We start from the raw sequence: 16,811 nt of genomic DNA on the forward strand, positions 1-16,811 counted from the left end.
AGGGTTAGGGTTAGGGTTAGGGTACGGCTTAGGGTACGGGTTAGGGTACAGGTGAGGGTACGGCGTAGGGTATAGGTTAGGGTTAGGGTTAGGGTTAGGGTACGGCTTAGGATACGGGTTAGGGTACGGGTGAGGGTACGGCGTAGCGTATGGGTTAGGGTTAGGGTTAGGGTTAGGGTACGGCTTAGGGTACGGGTTAGGGTACGGGTGAGGGTACGGCGTAGGGTATGGGTTAGGGTTAGGGTTAGGGTTAGGGTTAGTTTTAGGGTTAGGGATTGGTTTAGGGTACGGGTTAGGACTAGCGTACGTGTTAGGGTTAGGGTTTGGGTTAGGGTTAGGGTACGCGTTAGGGTTAGGGTATGGGTTAGGGTTAGGGTACACGTTAGGATTAGGGTATTTATTAAACCTATCCCACTCTCTAGATACCACTTAGCACGTAAAGGAATATTATTTGGGGTCCAGCCATGGAGAAGATTTTAGTCACTAGGATAAGATAAAGAATAAACACATTATAAAAAAATCACATTAGGATTTTCTTTTTAACCTGTTCCTTAAAACACTAGTGCTTAGGAAATCTAAAGGAGGCAAAAGCAGTCAAGGGTAGTTTAGGGTTAGGGTTAGGGTTAGGGTTAGTGTTAGGGTTAGGGTACGGCTTAGGGTATGGGATAGGGTACGGGTGAGGGTACGGCGTAGGGTAGGGGTTAGGGTTAGGGTTAGGGTTAGGGTTAGGGTTAGGGTACGGCTTAGGGTACGGGTGAGGGTACGGGTGAGGGTACTGCGTAGGGTATTGGTTAGGGTTAGGGTACGGCTTAGGATACGGGTTAGGGTACGGGTTAGGGTACGGCGTAGGGTAGGGGTTAGGGTTAGGGTTAGGGTTAGGGTTAGGGTACGGCTTAGGGTACGGGTTAGGGTACAGGTGAGGGTACGGCGTAGGGTATAGGTTAGGGTTAGGGTTAGGGTTAGGGTACGGCTTAGGATACGGGTTAGGGTACGGGTGAGGGTACGGCGTAGCGTATGGGTTAGGGTTAGGGTTAGGGTTAGAGTATGGCTTGGGGTACGGGTTAGGGTACGGGTGAGGGTACGGCGTAGGGTATGGGTTAGGGTTAGGGTTAGGGTTAGGGTTAGTTTTAGGGTTAGGGATTGGTTTAGGGTACGGGTTAGGACTAGCGTACGTGTTAGGGTTAGGGTTTGGGTTAGGGTTAGGGTACGCGTTAGGGTTAGGGTATGGGTTAGGGTTAGGGTACACGTTAGGATTAGGGTATTTATTAAACCTATCCCACTCTCTAGATACCACTTAGCACGTAAAGGAATATTATTTGGGGTCCAGCCATGGAGAAGATTTTAGTCACTAGGATAAGATAAAGAATAAACACATTATAAAAAAATCACATTAGGATTTTCTTTTTAACCTGTTCCTTAAAACACTAGTGCTTAGTAAATCTAATGGAGGCAAAAGCAATCAAGCGTAGTTTAGGGTTAGGGTTAGGGTTAGGGTTAGTGTTAGGGTTAGGGTACGGCTTAGGGTATGGGATAGGGTACGGGTGAGGGTACGGCGTAGGGTAGGGGTTAGGGTTAGGGTTAGGGTTAGGGTTAGGGTTAGGGTACGGCTTAGGGTACGGGTGAGGGTACGGGTGAGGGTACTGCGTAGGGTATTGGTTAGGGTTAGGGTACGGCTTAGGATACGGGTTAGGGTACGGGTTAGGGTACGGCGTAGGGTAGGGGTTAGGGTTAGGGTTAGGGTTAGGGTTAGGGTTAGGGTACGGCTTAGGGTACGGGTTAGGGTACAGGTGAGGGTACGGCGTAGGGTATAGGTTAGGGTTAGGGTTAGGGTTAGGGTACGGCTTAGGATACGGGTTAGGGTACGGGTGAGGGTACGGCGTAGCGTATGGGTTAGGGTTAGGGTTAGGGTTAGGGTACGGCTTAGGGTACGGGTTAGGGTACGGGTGAGGGTACGGCGTAGGGTATGGGTTAGGGTTAGGGTTAGGGTTAGGGTTAGTTTTAGGGTTAGGGATTGGTTTAGGGTACGGGTTAGGACTAGCGTACGTGTTAGGGTTAGGGTTTGGGTTAGGGTTAGGGTACGCGTTAGGGTTAGGGTATGGGTTAGGGTTAGGGTACACGTTAGGATTAGGGTATTTATTAAACCTATCCCACTCTCTAGATACCACTTAGCACGTAAAGGAATATTATTTGGGGTCCAGCCATGGAGAAGATTTTAGTCACTAGGATAAGATAAAGAATAAACACATTATAAAAAAATCACATTAGGATTTTCTTTTTAACCTGTTCCTTAAAACACTAGTGCTTAGGAAATCTAATGGAGGCAAAAGCAGTCAAGGGTAGTTTAGGGTTAGGGTTAGGGTTAGGGTTAGTGTTAGGGTTAGGGTACGGCTTAGGGTATGGGATAGGGTACGGGTGAGGGTACGGCGTAGGGTAGGGGTTAGGGTTAGGGTTAGGGTTAGGGTTAGGGTTAGGGTACGGCTTAGGGTACGGGTGAGGGTACGGGTGAGGGTACTGCGTAGGGTATTGGTTAGGGTTAGGGTACGGCTTAGGATACGGGTTAGGGTACGGGTTAGGGTACGGCGTAGGGTAGGGGTTAGGGTTAGGGTTAGGGTTAGGGTTAGGGTACGGCTTAGGGTACGGGTTAGGGTACAGGTGAGGGTACGGCGTAGGGTATAGGTTAGGGTTAGGGTTAGGGTTAGGGTACGGCTTAGGATACGGGTTAGGGTACGGGTGAGGGTACGGCGTAGCGTATGGGTTAGGGTTAGGGTTAGGGTTAGGGTACGGCTTAGGGTACGGGTTAGGGTACGGGTGAGGGTACGGCGTAGGGTATGGGTTAGGGTTAGGGTTAGGGTTAGTTTTAGGGTTAGGGATTGGTTTAGGGTACGGGTTAGGACTAGCGTATGTGTTAGGGTTAGGGTTTGGGTTAGGGTTAGGGTACGCGTTAGGGTTAGGGTATGGGTTAGGGTTAGGGTACACGTTAGGATTAGGGTATTTATTAAACCTATCCCACTCTCTAGATACCACTTAGCACGTAAAGGAATATTATTTGGGGTCCAGCCATGGAGAAGATTTTAGTCACTAGGATAAGATAAAGAATAAACACATTATAAAAAAATCACATTAGGATTTTCTTTTTAACCTGTTCCTTAAAACACTAGTGCTTAGGAAATCTAATGGAGGCAAAAGCAGTCAAGGGTAGTTTAGGGTTAGGGTTAGGGTTAGGGTTAGTGTTAGGGTTAGGGTACGGCTTAGGGTATGGGATAGGGTACGGGTGAGGGTACGGCGTAGGGTAGGGGTTAGGGTTAGGGTTAGGGTTAGGGTTAGGGTTAGGGTACGGCTTAGGGTACGGGTGAGGGTACGGGTGAGGGTACTGCGTAGGGTATTGGTTAGGGTTAGGGTACGGCTTAGGATACGGGTTAGGGTACGGGTTAGGGTACGGCGTAGGGTAGGGGTTAGGGTTAGGGTTAGGGTTAGGGTTAGGGTTAGGGTACGGCTTAGGGTACGGGTTAGGGTACAGGTGAGGGTACGGCGTAGGGTATAGGTTAGGGTTAGGGTTAGGGTTAGGGTACGGCTTAGGATACGGGTTAGGGTACGGGTGAGGGTACGGCGTAGCGTATGGGTTAGGGTTAGGGTTAGGGTTAGGGTACGGCTTAGGGTACGGGTTAGGGTACGGGTGAGGGTACGGCGTAGGTTATGGGTTAGGGTTAGGGTTAGGGTTAGTTTTAGGGTTAGGGATTGGTTTAGGGTACGGGTTAGGACTAGCGTATGTGTTAGGGTTAGGGTTTGGGTTAGGGTTAGGGTACGCGTTAGGGTTAGGGTATGGGTTAGGGTTAGGGTACACGTTAGGATTAGGGTATTTATTAAACCTATCCCACTCTCTAGATACCACTTAGCACGTAAAGGAATATTATTTGGGGTCCAGCCATGGAGAAGATTTTAGTCACTAGGATAAGATAAAGAATAAACACATTATAAAAAAATCACATTAGGATTTTCTTTTTAACCTGTTCCTTAAAACACTAGTGCTTAGGAAATCTAATGGAGGCAAAAGCAGTCAAGGGTAGTTTAGGGTTAGGGTTAGGGTTAGGGTTAGTGTTAGGGTTAGGGTACGGCTTAGGGTATGGGATAGGGTACGGGTGAGGGTACGGCGTAGGGTAGGGGTTAGGGTTAGGGTTAGGGTTAGGGTTAGGGTTAGGGTACGGCTTAGGGTACGGGTGAGGGTACGGGTGAGGGTACTGCGTAGGGTATTGGTTAGGGTTAGGGTACGGCTTAGGATACGGGTTAGGGTACGGGTTAGGGTACGGCGTAGGGTAGGGGTTAGGGTTAGGGTTAGGGTTAGGGTTAGGGTTAGGGTACGGCTTAGGGTACGGGTTAGGGTACAGGTGAGGGTACGGCGTAGGGTATAGGTTAGGGTTAGGGTTAGGGTTAGGGTACGGCTTAGGATACGGGTTAGGGTACGGGTGAGGGTACGGCGTAGCGTATGGGTTAGGGTTAGGGTTAGGGTTAGGGTACGGCTTAGGGTACGGGTTAGGGTACGGGTGAGGGTACGGCGTAGGGTATGGGTTAGGGTTAGGGTTAGGGTTAGGGTTAGTTTTAGGGTTAGGGATTGGTTTAGGGTACGGGTTAGGACTAGCGTACGTGTTAGGGTTAGGGTTTGGGTTAGGGTTAGGGTACGCGTTAGGGTTAGGGTATGGGTTAGGGTTAGGGTACACGTTAGGATTAGGGTATTTATTAAACCTATCCCACTCTCTAGATACCACTTAGCACGTAAAGGAATATTATTTGGGGTCCAGCCATGGAGAAGATTTTAGTCACTAGGATAAGATAAAGAATAAACACATTATAAAAAAATCACATTAGGATTTTCTTTTTAACCTGTTCCTTAAAACACTAGTGCTTAGGAAATCTAATGGAGGCAAAAGCAGTCAAGGGTAGTTTAGGGTTAGGGTTAGGGTTAGGGTTAGTGTTAGGGTTAGGGTACGGCTTAGGGTATGGGATAGGGTACGGGTGAGGGTACGGCGTAGGGTAGGGGTTAGGGTTAGGGTTAGGGTTAGGGTACGGCTTAGGGTACGGGTGAGGGTACGGGTGAGGGTACTGCGTAGGGTATTGGTTAGGGTTAGGGTACGGCTTAGGATACGGGTTAGGGTACGGGTTAGGGTACGGCGTAGGGTAGGGGTTAGGGTTAGGGTTAGGGTTAGGGTTAGGGTACGGCTTAGGGTACGGGTTAGGGTACAGGTGAGGGTACGGCGTAGGGTATAGGTTAGGGTTAGGGTTAGGGTTAGGGTACGGCTTAGGATACGGGTTAGGGTACGGGTGAGGGTACGGCGTAGCGTATGGGTTAGGGTTAGTGCTAGGGTTAGGGTACGGCTTAGGGTATGGGATAGGGTACGGGTGAGGGTACGGCGTAGGGTAGGGGTTAGGGTTAGGGTTAGGGTTAGGGTTAGGGTTAGGGTACGGCTTAGGGTACGGGTGAGGGTACGGGTGAGGGTACTGCGTAGGGTATTGGTTAGGGTTAGGGTACGGCTTAGGATACGGGTTAGGGTACGGGTAGGGTACGGCGTAGGGTAGGGGTTAGGGTTAGGGTTAGGGTTAGGGTTAGGGTTAGGGTACGGCTTAGGGTACGGGTTAGGGTACAGGTGAGGGTACGGCGTAGGGTATAGGTTAGGGTTAGGGTTAGGGTTAGGGTACGGCTTAGGATACGGGTTAGGGTACGGGTGAGGGTACGGCGTAGCGTATGGGTTAGGGTTAGGGTTAGGGTTAGGGTACGGCTTAGGGTACGGGTTAGGGTACGGGTGAGGGTACGGCGTAGGGTATGGGTTAGGGTTAGGGTTAGGGTTAGGGTTAGTTTTAGGGTTAGGGATTGGTTTAGGGTACGGGTTAGGACTAGCGTACGTGTTAGGGTTAGGGTTTGGGTTAGGGTTAGGGTACGCGTTAGGGTTAGGGTATGGGTTAGGGTTAGGGTACACGTTAGGATTAGGGTATTTATTAAACCTATCCCACTCTCTAGATACCACTTAGCACGTAAAGGAATATTATTTGGGGTCCAGCCATGGAGAAGATTTTAGTCACTAGGATAAGATAAAGAATAAACACATTATAAAAAAATCACATTAGGATTTTCTTTTTAACCTGTTCCTTAAAACACTAGTGCTTAGGAAATCTAATGGAGGCAAAAGCAGTCAAGGGTAGTTTAGGGTTAGGGTTAGGGTTAGGGTTAGTGTTAGGGTTAGGGTACGGCTTAGGGTATGGGATAGGGTACGGGTGAGGGTACGGCGTAGGGTAGGGGTTAGGGTTAGGGTTAGGGTTAGGGTTAGGGTTAGGGTACGGCTTAGGGTACGGGTGAGGGTACGGGTGAGGGTACTGCGTAGGGTATTGGTTAGGGTTAGGGTACGGCTTAGGATACGGGTTAGGGTACGGGTTAGGGTACGGCGTAGGGTAGGGGTTAGGGTTAGGGTTAGGGTTAGGGTTAGGGTACGGCTTAGGGTACGGGTTAGGGTACAGGTGAGGGTACGGCGTAGGGTATAGGTTAGGGTTAGGGTTAGGGTTAGGGTACGGCTTAGGATACGGGTTAGGGTACGGGTGAGGGTACGGCGTAGCGTATGGGTTAGGGTTAGGGTTAGGGTTAGGGTACGGCTTAGGGTACGGGTTAGGGTACGGGTGAGGGTACGGCGTAGGGTATGGGTTAGGGTTAGGGTTAGGGTTAGTTTTAGGGTTAGGGATTGGTTTAGGGTACGGGTTAGGACTAGCGTATGTGTTAGGGTTAGGGTTTGGGTTAGGGTTAGGGTACGCGTTAGGGTTAGGGTATGGGTTAGGGTTAGGGTACACGTTAGGATTAGGGTATTTATTAAACCTATCCCACTCTCTAGATACCACTTAGCACGTAAAGGAATATTATTTGGGGTCCAGCCATGGAGAAGATTTTAGTCACTAGGATAAGATAAAGAATAAACACATTATAAAAAAATCACATTAGGATTTTCTTTTTAACCTGTTCCTTAAAACACTAGTGCTTAGGAAATCTAATGGAGGCAAAAGCAGTCAAGGGTAGTTTAGGGTTAGGGTTAGGGTTAGGGTTAGTGTTAGGGTTAGGGTACGGCTTAGGGTATGGGATAGGGTACGGGTGAGGGTACGGCGTAGGGTAGGGGTTAGGGTTAGGGTTAGGGTTAGGGTTAGGGTTAGGGTACGGCTTAGGGTACGGGTGAGGGTACGGGTGAGGGTACTGCGTAGGGTATTGGTTAGGGTTAGGGTACGGCTTAGGATACGGGTTAGGGTACGGGTTAGGGTACGGCGTAGGGTAGGGGTTAGGGTTAGGGTTAGGGTTAGGGTTAGGGTTAGGGTACGGCTTAGGGTACGGGTTAGGGTACAGGTGAGGGTACGGCGTAGGGTATAGGTTAGGGTTAGGGTTAGGGTTAGGGTACGGCTTAGGATACGGGTTAGGGTACGGGTGAGGGTACGGCGTAGGGTATGGGTTAGGGTTAGGGTTAGGGTTAGGGTTAGTTTTAGGGTTAGGGATTGGTTTAGGGTACGGGTTAGGACTAGCGTACGTGTTAGGGTTAGGGTTAGGGTTAGGGTTAGTTTTAGGGTTAGGGATTGGTTTAGGGTACGGGTTAGGACTAGCGTACGTGTTAGGGTTAGGGTTTGGGTTAGGGTTAGGGTACGCGTTAGGGTTAGGGTATGGGTTAGGGTTAGGGTACACGTTAGGATTAGGGTATTTATTAAACCTATCCCACTCTCTAGATACCACTTAGCACGTAAAGGAATATTATTTGGGGTCCAGCCATGGAGAAGATTTTAGTCACTAGGATAAGATAAAGAATAAACACATTATAAAAAAATCACATTAGGATTTTCTTTTTAACCTGTTCCTTAAAACACTAGTGCTTAGGAAATCTAATGGAGGCAAAAGCAGTCAAGGGTAGTTTAGGGTTAGGGTTAGGGTTAGGGTTAGTGTTAGGGTTAGGGTACGGCTTAGGGTATGGGATAGGGTACGGGTGAGGGTACGGCGTAGGGTAGGGGTTAGGGTTAGGGTTAGGGTTAGGGTTAGGGTTAGGGTACGGCTTAGGGTACGGGTGAGGGTACGGGTGAGGGTACTGCGTAGGGTATTGGTTAGGGTTAGGGTACGGCTTAGGATACGGGTTAGGGTACGGGTTAGGGTACGGCGTAGGGTAGGGGTTAGGGTTAGGGTTAGGGTTAGGGTTAGGGTACGGCTTAGGGTACGGGTTAGGGTACAGGTGAGGGTACGGCGTAGGGTATAGGTTAGGGTTAGGGTTAGGGTTAGGGTACGGCTTAGGATACGGGTTAGGGTACGGGTGAGGGTACGGCGTAGCGTATGGGTTAGGGTTAGGGTTAGGGTTAGGGTACGGCTTAGGGTACGGTTTAGGGTACGGGTGAGGGTACGGCGTAGGGTATGGGTTAGGGTTAGGGTTAGGGTTAGTTTTAGGGTTAGGGATTGGTTTAGGGTACGGGTTAGGACTAGCGTATGTGTTAGGGTTAGGGTTTGGGTTAGGGTTAGGGTACGCGTTAGGGTTAGGGTATGGGTTAGGGTTAGGGTACACGTTAGGATTAGGGTATTTATTAAACCTATCCCACTCTCTAGATACCACTTAGCACGTAAAGGAATATTATTTGGGGTCCAGCCATGGAGAAGATTTTAGTCACTAGGATAAGATAAAGAATAAACACATTATAAAAAAATCACATTAGGATTTTCTTTTTAACCTGTTCCTTAAAACACTAGTGCTTAGGAAATCTAATGGAGGCAAAAGCAGTCAAGGGTAGTTTAGGGTTAGGGTTAGGGTTAGGGTTAGTGTTAGGGTTAGGGTACGGCTTAGGGTATGGGATAGGGTACGGGTGAGGGTACGGCGTAGGGTAGGGGTTAGGGTTAGGGTTAGGGTTAGGGTTAGGGTTAGGGTACGGCTTAGGGTACGGGTGAGGGTACGGGTGAGGGTACTGCGTAGGGTATTGGTTAGGGTTAGGGTATGGCTTAGGATACGGGTTAGGGTACGGGTTAGGGTACGGCGTAGGGTAGGGGTTAGGGTTAGGGTTAGGGTTAGGGTTAGGGTACGGCTTAGGGTACGAGTTAGGGTACAGGTGAGGGTACGGCGTAGGGTATAGGTTAGGGTTAGGGTTAGGGTTAGGGTACGGCTTAGGATACGGGTTAGGGTACGGGTGAGGGTACGGCGTAGCGTATGGGTTAGGGTTAGGGTTAGGGTTAGGGTACGGCTTAGGGTACGGGTTAGGGTACGGGTGAGGGTACGGCGTAGGGTATGGGTTAGGGTTAGGGTTAGGGTTAGGGTTAGTTTTAGGGTTAGGGATTGGTTTAGGGTACGGGTTAGGACTAGCGTACGTGTTAGGGTTAGGGTTTGGGTTAGGGTTAGGGTACGCGTTAGGGTTAGGGTATGGGTTAGGGTTAGGGTACACGTTAGGATTAGGGTATTTATTAAACCTATCCCACTCTCTAGATACCACTTAGCACGTAAAGGAATATTATTTGGGGTCCAGCCATGGAGAAGATTTTAGTCACTAGGATAAGATAAAGAATAAACACATTATAAAAAAATCACATTAGGATTTTCTTTTTAACCTGTTCCTTAAAACACTAGTGCTTAGGAAATCTAATGGAGGCAAAAGCAGTCAAGGGTAGTTTAGGGTTAGGGTTAGGGTTAGGGTTAGTGTTAGGGTTAGGGTACGGCTTAGGGTATGGGATAGGGTACGGGTGAGGGTACGGCGTAGGGTAGGGGTTAGGGTTAGGGTTAGGGTTAGGGTACGGCTTAGGGTACGGGTGAGGGTACGGGTGAGGGTACTGCGTAGGGTATTGGTTAGGGTTAGGGTACGGCTTAGGATACGGGTTAGGGTACGGGTTAGGGTACGGCGTAGGGTAGGGGTTAGGGTTAGGGTTAGGGTTAGGGTTAGGGTACGGCTTAGGGTACGGGTTAGGGTACAGGTGAGGGTACGGCGTAGGGTATAGGTTAGGGTTAGGGTTAGGGTTAGGGTACGGCTTAGGATACGGGTTAGGGTACGGGTGAGGGTACGGCGTAGCGTATGGGTTAGGGTTAGTGTTAGGGTTAGGGTACGGCTTAGGGTATGGGATAGGGTACGGGTGAGGGTACGGCGTAGGGTAGGGGTTAGGGTTAGGGTTAGGGTTAGGGTACGGCTTAGGGTACGGGTGAGGGTACGGGTGAGGGTACTGCGTAGGGTATTGGTTAGGGTTAGGGTACGGCTTAGGATACGGGTTAGGGTACGGGTTAGGGTACGGCGTAGGGTAGGGGTTAGGGTTAGGGTTAGGGTTAGGGTTAGGGTTAGGGTACGGCTTAGGGTACGGGTTAGGGTACAGGTGAGGGTACGGCGTAGGGTATAGGTTAGGGTTAGGGTTAGGGTTAGGGTACGGCTTAGGATACGGGTTAGGGTACGGGTGAGGGTACGGCGTAGCGTATGGGTTAGGGTTAGGGTTAGGGTTAGGGTACGGCTTAGGGTACGGGTTAGGGTACGGGTGAGGGTACGGCGTAGGGTATGGGTTAGGGTTAGGGTTAGGGTTAGGGTTAGTTTTAGGGTTAGGGATTGGTTTAGGGTACGGGTTAGGACTAGCGTACGTGTTAGGGTTAGGGTTTGGGTTAGGGTTAGGGTACGCGTTAGGGTTAGGGTATGGGTTAGGGTTAGGGTACACGTTAGGATTAGGGTATTTATTAAACCTATCCCACTCTCTAGATACCACTTAGCACGTAAAGGAATATTATTTGGGGTCCAGCCATGGAGAAGATTTTAGTCACTAGGATAAGATAAAGAATAAACACATTATAAAAAAATCACATTAGGATTTTCTTTTTAACCTGTTCCTTAAAACACTAGTGCTTAGGAAATCTAATGGAGGCAAAAGCAGTCAAGGGTAGTTTAGGGTTAGGGTTAGGGTTAGGGTTAGTGTTAGGGTTAGGGTACGGCTTAGGGTATGGGATAGGGTACGGGTGAGGGTACGGCGTAGGGTAGGGGTTAGGGTTAGGGTTAGGGTTAGGGTTAGGGTTAGGGTACGGCTTAGGGTACGGGTGAGGGTACGGGTGAGGGTACTGCGTAGGGTATTGGTTAGGGTTAGGGTACGGCTTAGGATACGGGTTAGGGTACGGGTTAGGGTACGGCGTAGGGTAGGGGTTAGGGTTAGGGTTAGGGTTAGGGTTAGGGTACGGCTTAGGGTACGGGTTAGGGTACAGGTGAGGGTACGGCGTAGGGTATAGGTTAGGGTTAGGGTTAGGGTTAGGGTACGGCTTAGGATACGGGTTAGGGTACGGGTGAGGGTACGGCGTAGCGTATGGGTTAGGGTTAGGGTTAGGGTTAGGGTACGGCTTAGGGTACGGGTTAGGGTACGGGTGAGGGTACGGCGTAGGGTATGGGTTAGGGTTAGGGTTAGGGTTAGTTTTAGGGTTAGGGATTGGTTTAGGGTACGGGTTAGGACTAGCGTACGTGTTAGGGTTAGGGTTTGGGTTAGGGTTAGGGTACGCGTTAGGGTTAGGGTATGGGTTAGGGTTAGGGTACACGTTAGGATTAGGGTATTTATTAAACCTATCCCACTCTCTAGATACCACTTAGCACGTAAAGGAATATTATTTGGGGTCCAGCCATGGAGAAGATTTTAGTCACTAGGATAAGATAAAGAATAAACACATTATAAAAAAATCACATTAGGATTTTCTTTTTAACCTGTTCCTTAAAACACTAGTGCTTAGGAAATCTAATGGAGGCAAAAGCAGTCAAGGGTAGTTTAGGGTTAGGGTTAGGGTTAGGGTTAGTGTTAGGGTTAGGGTACGGCTTAGGGTATGGGATAGGGTACGGGTGAGGGTACGGCGTAGGGTAGGGGTTAGGGTTAGGGTTAGGGTTAGGGTTAGGGTTAGGGTACGGCTTAGGGTACGGGTGAGGGTACGGGTGAGGGTACTGCGTAGGGTATTGGTTAGGGTTAGGGTACGGCTTAGGATACGGGTTAGGGTACGGGTTAGGGTACGGCGTAGGGTAGGGGTTAGGGTTAGGGTTAGGGTTAGGGTTAGGGTTAGGGTACGGCTTAGGGTACGGGTTAGGGTACAGGTGAGGGTACGGCGTAGGGTATAGGTTAGGGTTAGGGTTAGGGTTAGGGTACGGCTTAGGATACGGGTTAGGGTACGGGTGAGGGTACGGCGTAGCGTATGGGTTAGGGTTAGGGTTAGGGTTAGGGTACGGCTTAGGGTACGGGTTAGGGTACGGGTGAGGGTACGGCGTAGGGTATGGGTTAGGGTTAGGGTTAGGGTTAGGGTTAGTTTTAGGGTTAGGGATTGGTTTAGGGTACGGGTTAGGACTAGCGTACGTGTTAGGGTTAGGGTTTGGGTTAGGGTTAGGGTACGCGTTAGGGTTAGGGTATGGGTTAGGGTTAGGGTACACGTTAGGATTAGGGTATTTATTAAACCTATCCCACTCTCTAGATACCACTTAGCACGTAAAGGAATATTATTTGGGGTCCAGCCATGGAGAAGATTTTAGTCACTAGGATAAGATAAAGAATAAACACATTATAAAAAAATCACATTAGGATTTTCTTTTTAACCTGTTCCTTAAAACACTAGTGCTTAGGAAATCTAATGGAGGCAAAAGCAGTCAAGGGTAGTTTAGGGTTAGGGTTAGGGTTAGGGTTAGTGTTAGGGTTAGGGTACGGCTTAGGGTATGGGATAGGGTACGGGTGAGGGTACGGCGTAGGGTAGGGGTTAGGGTTAGGGTTAGGGTACGGCTTAGGGTACGGGTGAGGGTACGTGTGAGGGTACTGCGTAGGGTATTGGTTAGGGTTAGGGTACGGCTTAGGATACGGGTTAGGGTACGGGTTAGGGTACGGCGTAGGGTAGGGGTTAGGGTTAGGGTTAGGGTTAGGGTTAGGGTTAGGGTACGGCTTAGGGTACGGGTTAGGGTACAGGTGAGGGTACGGCGTAGGGTATAGGTTAGGGTTAGGGTTAGGGTTAGGGTACGGCTTAGGATACGGGTTAGGTTACGGGTGAGGGTACGGCGTAGCGTATGGGTTAGGGTTAGGGTTAGGGTTAGGGTACGGCTTAGGGTACGGGTTAGGGTACGGGTGAGGGTACGGCGTAGGGTATGGGTTAGGGTTAGGGTTAGGGTTAGGGTTAGTTTTAGGGTTAGGGATTGGTTTAGGGTACGGGTTAGGACTAGCGTACGTGTTAGGGTTAGGGTTTGGGTTAGGGTTAGGGTACGCGTTAGGGTTAGGGTATGGGTTAGGGTTAGGGTACACGTTAGGATTAGGGTATTTATTAAACCTATCCCACTCTCTAGATACCACTTAGCACGTAAAGGAATATTATTTGGGGTCCAGCCATGGAGAAGATTTTAGTCACTAGGATAAGATAAAGAATAAACACATTATAAAAAAATCACATTAGTATTTTCTTTTTAACCTGTTCCTTAAAACACTAGTGCTTAGGAAATCTAATGGAGGCAAAAGCAGTCAAGGGTAGTTTAGGGTTAGGCTTAGGGTTAGGGTTAGTGTTAGGGTTAGGGTACGGCTTAGGGTATGGGATAGGGTACGGGTGAGGGTACGGCATAGGGTAGGGGTTAGGGTTAGGGTTAGGGTTAGGGTACGGCTTAGGGTACGGGTGAGGGTACGGGTGAGGGTACTGCGTAGGGTATTGGTTAGGGTTAGGGTACGGCTTAGGATACGGGTTAGGGTACGGGTTAGGGTACGGCGTAGGGTAGGGGTTAGGGTTAGGGTTAGGGTTAGGGTTAGGGTTAGGGTACGGCTTAGGGTACGGGTTAGGGTACAGGTGAGGGTACGGCGTAGGGTATAGGTTAGGGTTAGGGTTAGGGTTAGGGTACGGCTTAGGATACGGGTTAGGGTACGGGTGAGGGTACGGCGTAGCGTATGGGTTAGGGTTAGGGTTAGGGTTAGGGTACGGCTTAGGGTACGGGTTAGGGTACGGGTGAGGGTACGGCGTAGGGTATGGGTTAGGGTTAGGGTTAGGGTTAGGGTTAGTTTTAGGGTTAGGGATTGGTTTAGGGTACGGGTTAGGACTAGCGTACGTGTTAGGGTTAGGGTTTGGGTTAGGGTTAGGGTACGCGTTAGGGTTAGGGTATGGGTTAGGGTTAGGGTACACGTTAGGATTAGGGTATTTATTAAACCTATCCCACTCTCTAGATACCACTTAGCACGTAAAGGAATATTATTTGGGGTCCAGCCATGGAGAAGATTTTAGTCACTAGGATAAGATAAAGAATAAACACATTATAAAAAAATCACATTAGGATTTTCTTTTTAACCTGTTCCTTAAAACACTAGTGCTTAGGAAATCTAATGGAGGCAAAAGCAGTCAAGGGTAGTTTAGGGTTAGGGTTAGGGTTAGGGTTAGTGTTAGGGTTAGGGTACGGCTTAGGGTATGGGATAGGGTACGGGTGAGGGTACGGCGTAGGGTAGGGGTTAGGGTTAGGGTTAGGGTTAGGGTTAGGGTTAGGGTACGGCTTAGGGTACGGGTGAGGGTACGGGTGAGGGTACTGCGTAGGGTATTGGTTAGGGTTAGGGTACGGCTTAGGATACGGGTTAGGGTACGGGTTAGGGTACGGCGTAGGGTAGGGGTTAGGGTTAGGGTTAGGGTTAGGGTTAGGGTTAGGGTACGGCTTAGGGTACGGGTTAGGGTACAGGTGAGGGTACGGCGTAGGGTATAGGTTAGGGTTAGGGTTAGGGTTAGGGTACGGCTTAGGATACGGGTTAGGGTACGGGTGAGGGTACGGCGTAGGGTATGGGTTAGGGTTAGGGTTAGGGTTAGGGTTAGTTTTAGGGTTAGGGATTGGTTTAGGGTACGGGTTAGGACTAGCGTACGTGTTAGGGTTAGGGTTTCGGTTAGGGTTAGGGTACGCGTTAGGGTTAGGGTATGGGTTAGGGTTAGGGTACACGTTAGGATTAGGGTATTTATTAAACCTATCCCACTCTCTAGATACCACTTAGCACGTAAAGGAATATTATTTGGGGTCCAGCCATGGAGAAGATTTTAGTCACTAGGATAAGATAAAGAATAAACACATTATAAAAAAATCACATTAGGATTTTCTTTTTAACCTGTTCCTTAAAACACTAGTGCTTAGGAAATCTAATGGAGGCAAAAGCAGTCAAGGGTAGTTTAGGGTTAGGGTTAGGGTTAGGGTTAGTGTTAGGGTTAGGGTACGGCTTAGGGTATGGGATAGGGTACGGGTGAGGGTACGGCGTAGGGTAGGGGTTAGGGTTAGGGTTAGGGTTAGGGTACGGCTTAGGGTACGGGTGAGGGTACGGGTGAGGGTACTGCGTAGGGTATTGGTTAGGGTTAGGGTACGGCTTAGGATACGGGTTAGGGTACGGCGTAGGGTAGGGGTTAGGGTTAGGGTTAGGGTTAGGGTTAGGGTTAGGGTACGGCTTAGGGTACGGGTTAGGGTACAGGTGAGGGTACGGCGTAGGGTATAGGTTAGGGTTAGGGTTAGGGTTAGGGTACGGCTTAGGATACGGGTTAGGGTACGGGTGAGGGTACGGCGTAGCGTATGGGTTAGGGTTAGGGTTAGGGTTAGGGTACGGCTTAGGGTACGGGTTAGGGTACGGGTGAGGGTACGGCGTAGGGTATGGGTTAGGGTTAGGGTTAGGGTTAGGGTTAGTTTTAGGGTTAGGGATTGGTTTAGGGTACGGGTTAGGACTAGCGTACGTGTTAGGGTTAGGGTTTGGGTTAGGGTTAGGGTACGCGTTAGGGTTAGGGTATGGGTTAGGGTTAGGGTACACGTTAGGATTAGGGTATTTATTAAACCTATCCCACTCTCTAGATACCACTTAGCACGTAAAGGAATATTATTTGGGGTCCAGCCATGGAGAAGATTTTAGTCACTAGGATAAGATAAAGAATAAACACATTATAAAAAAATCACATTAGGATTTTCTTTTTGACCTGTTCCTTAAAACACTAGTGCTTAGGAAATCTAATGGAGGCAAAAGCAGTCAAGGGTAGTTTAGGGTTAGGGTTAGGGTTAGGGTTAGTGTTAGGGTTAGGGTACGGCTTAGGGTATGGGATAGGGTACGGGTGAGGGTACGGCGTAGGGTAGGGGTTAGGGTTAGGGTTAGGGTTAGGGTACGGCTTAGGGTACGGGTGAGGGTACGGGTGAGGGTACTGCGTAGGGTATTGGTTAGGGTTAGGGTACGGCTTAGGATACGGGTTAGGGTACGGGTTAGGGTACGGCGTAGGGTAGGGGTTAGGGTTAGGGTTAGGGTTAGGGTTAGGGTTAGGGTACGGCTTAGGGTACGGGTTAGGGTACAGGTGAGGGTACGGCGTAGGGTATAGGTTAGGGTTAGGGTTAGGGTTAGGGTACGGCTTAGGATACGGGTTAGGGTACGGGTGAGGGTACGGCGTAGCGTATGGGTTAGGGTTAGGGTTAGGGTTAGGGTACGGCTTAGGGTACGGGTTAGGGTACGGGTGAGGGTACGGCGTAGGGTATGGGTTAGGGTTAGGGTTAGGGTTAGGGTTAGTTTTAGGGTTAGGGATTGGTTTAGGGTACGGGTTAGGACTAGCGTACGTGTTAGGGTTAGGGTTTGGGTTAGGGTTAGGTTACGCGTTAGGGTTAGGGTATGGGTTAGGGTTAGGGTACACGTTAGGATTAGGGTATTTATTAAACCTATCCCACTCTCTAGATACCACTTAGCACGTAAAGGAATATTATTTGGGGTCCAGCCATGGAGAAGATTTTAGTCACTAGGATAAGATAAAGAATAAACACATTATAAAAAAATCACATTAGGATTTTCTTTTTAACCTGTTCCTTAAAACACTAGTGCTTAGGAAATCTAATGGAGGCAA

This window comes from Eubalaena glacialis, chromosome 11, assembly GCF_028564815.1.
Source record: "Eubalaena glacialis isolate mEubGla1 chromosome 11, mEubGla1.1.hap2.+ XY, whole genome shotgun sequence".
In the NCBI taxonomy this organism is placed as follows: domain Eukaryota; kingdom Metazoa; phylum Chordata; class Mammalia; order Artiodactyla; family Balaenidae; genus Eubalaena; species Eubalaena glacialis.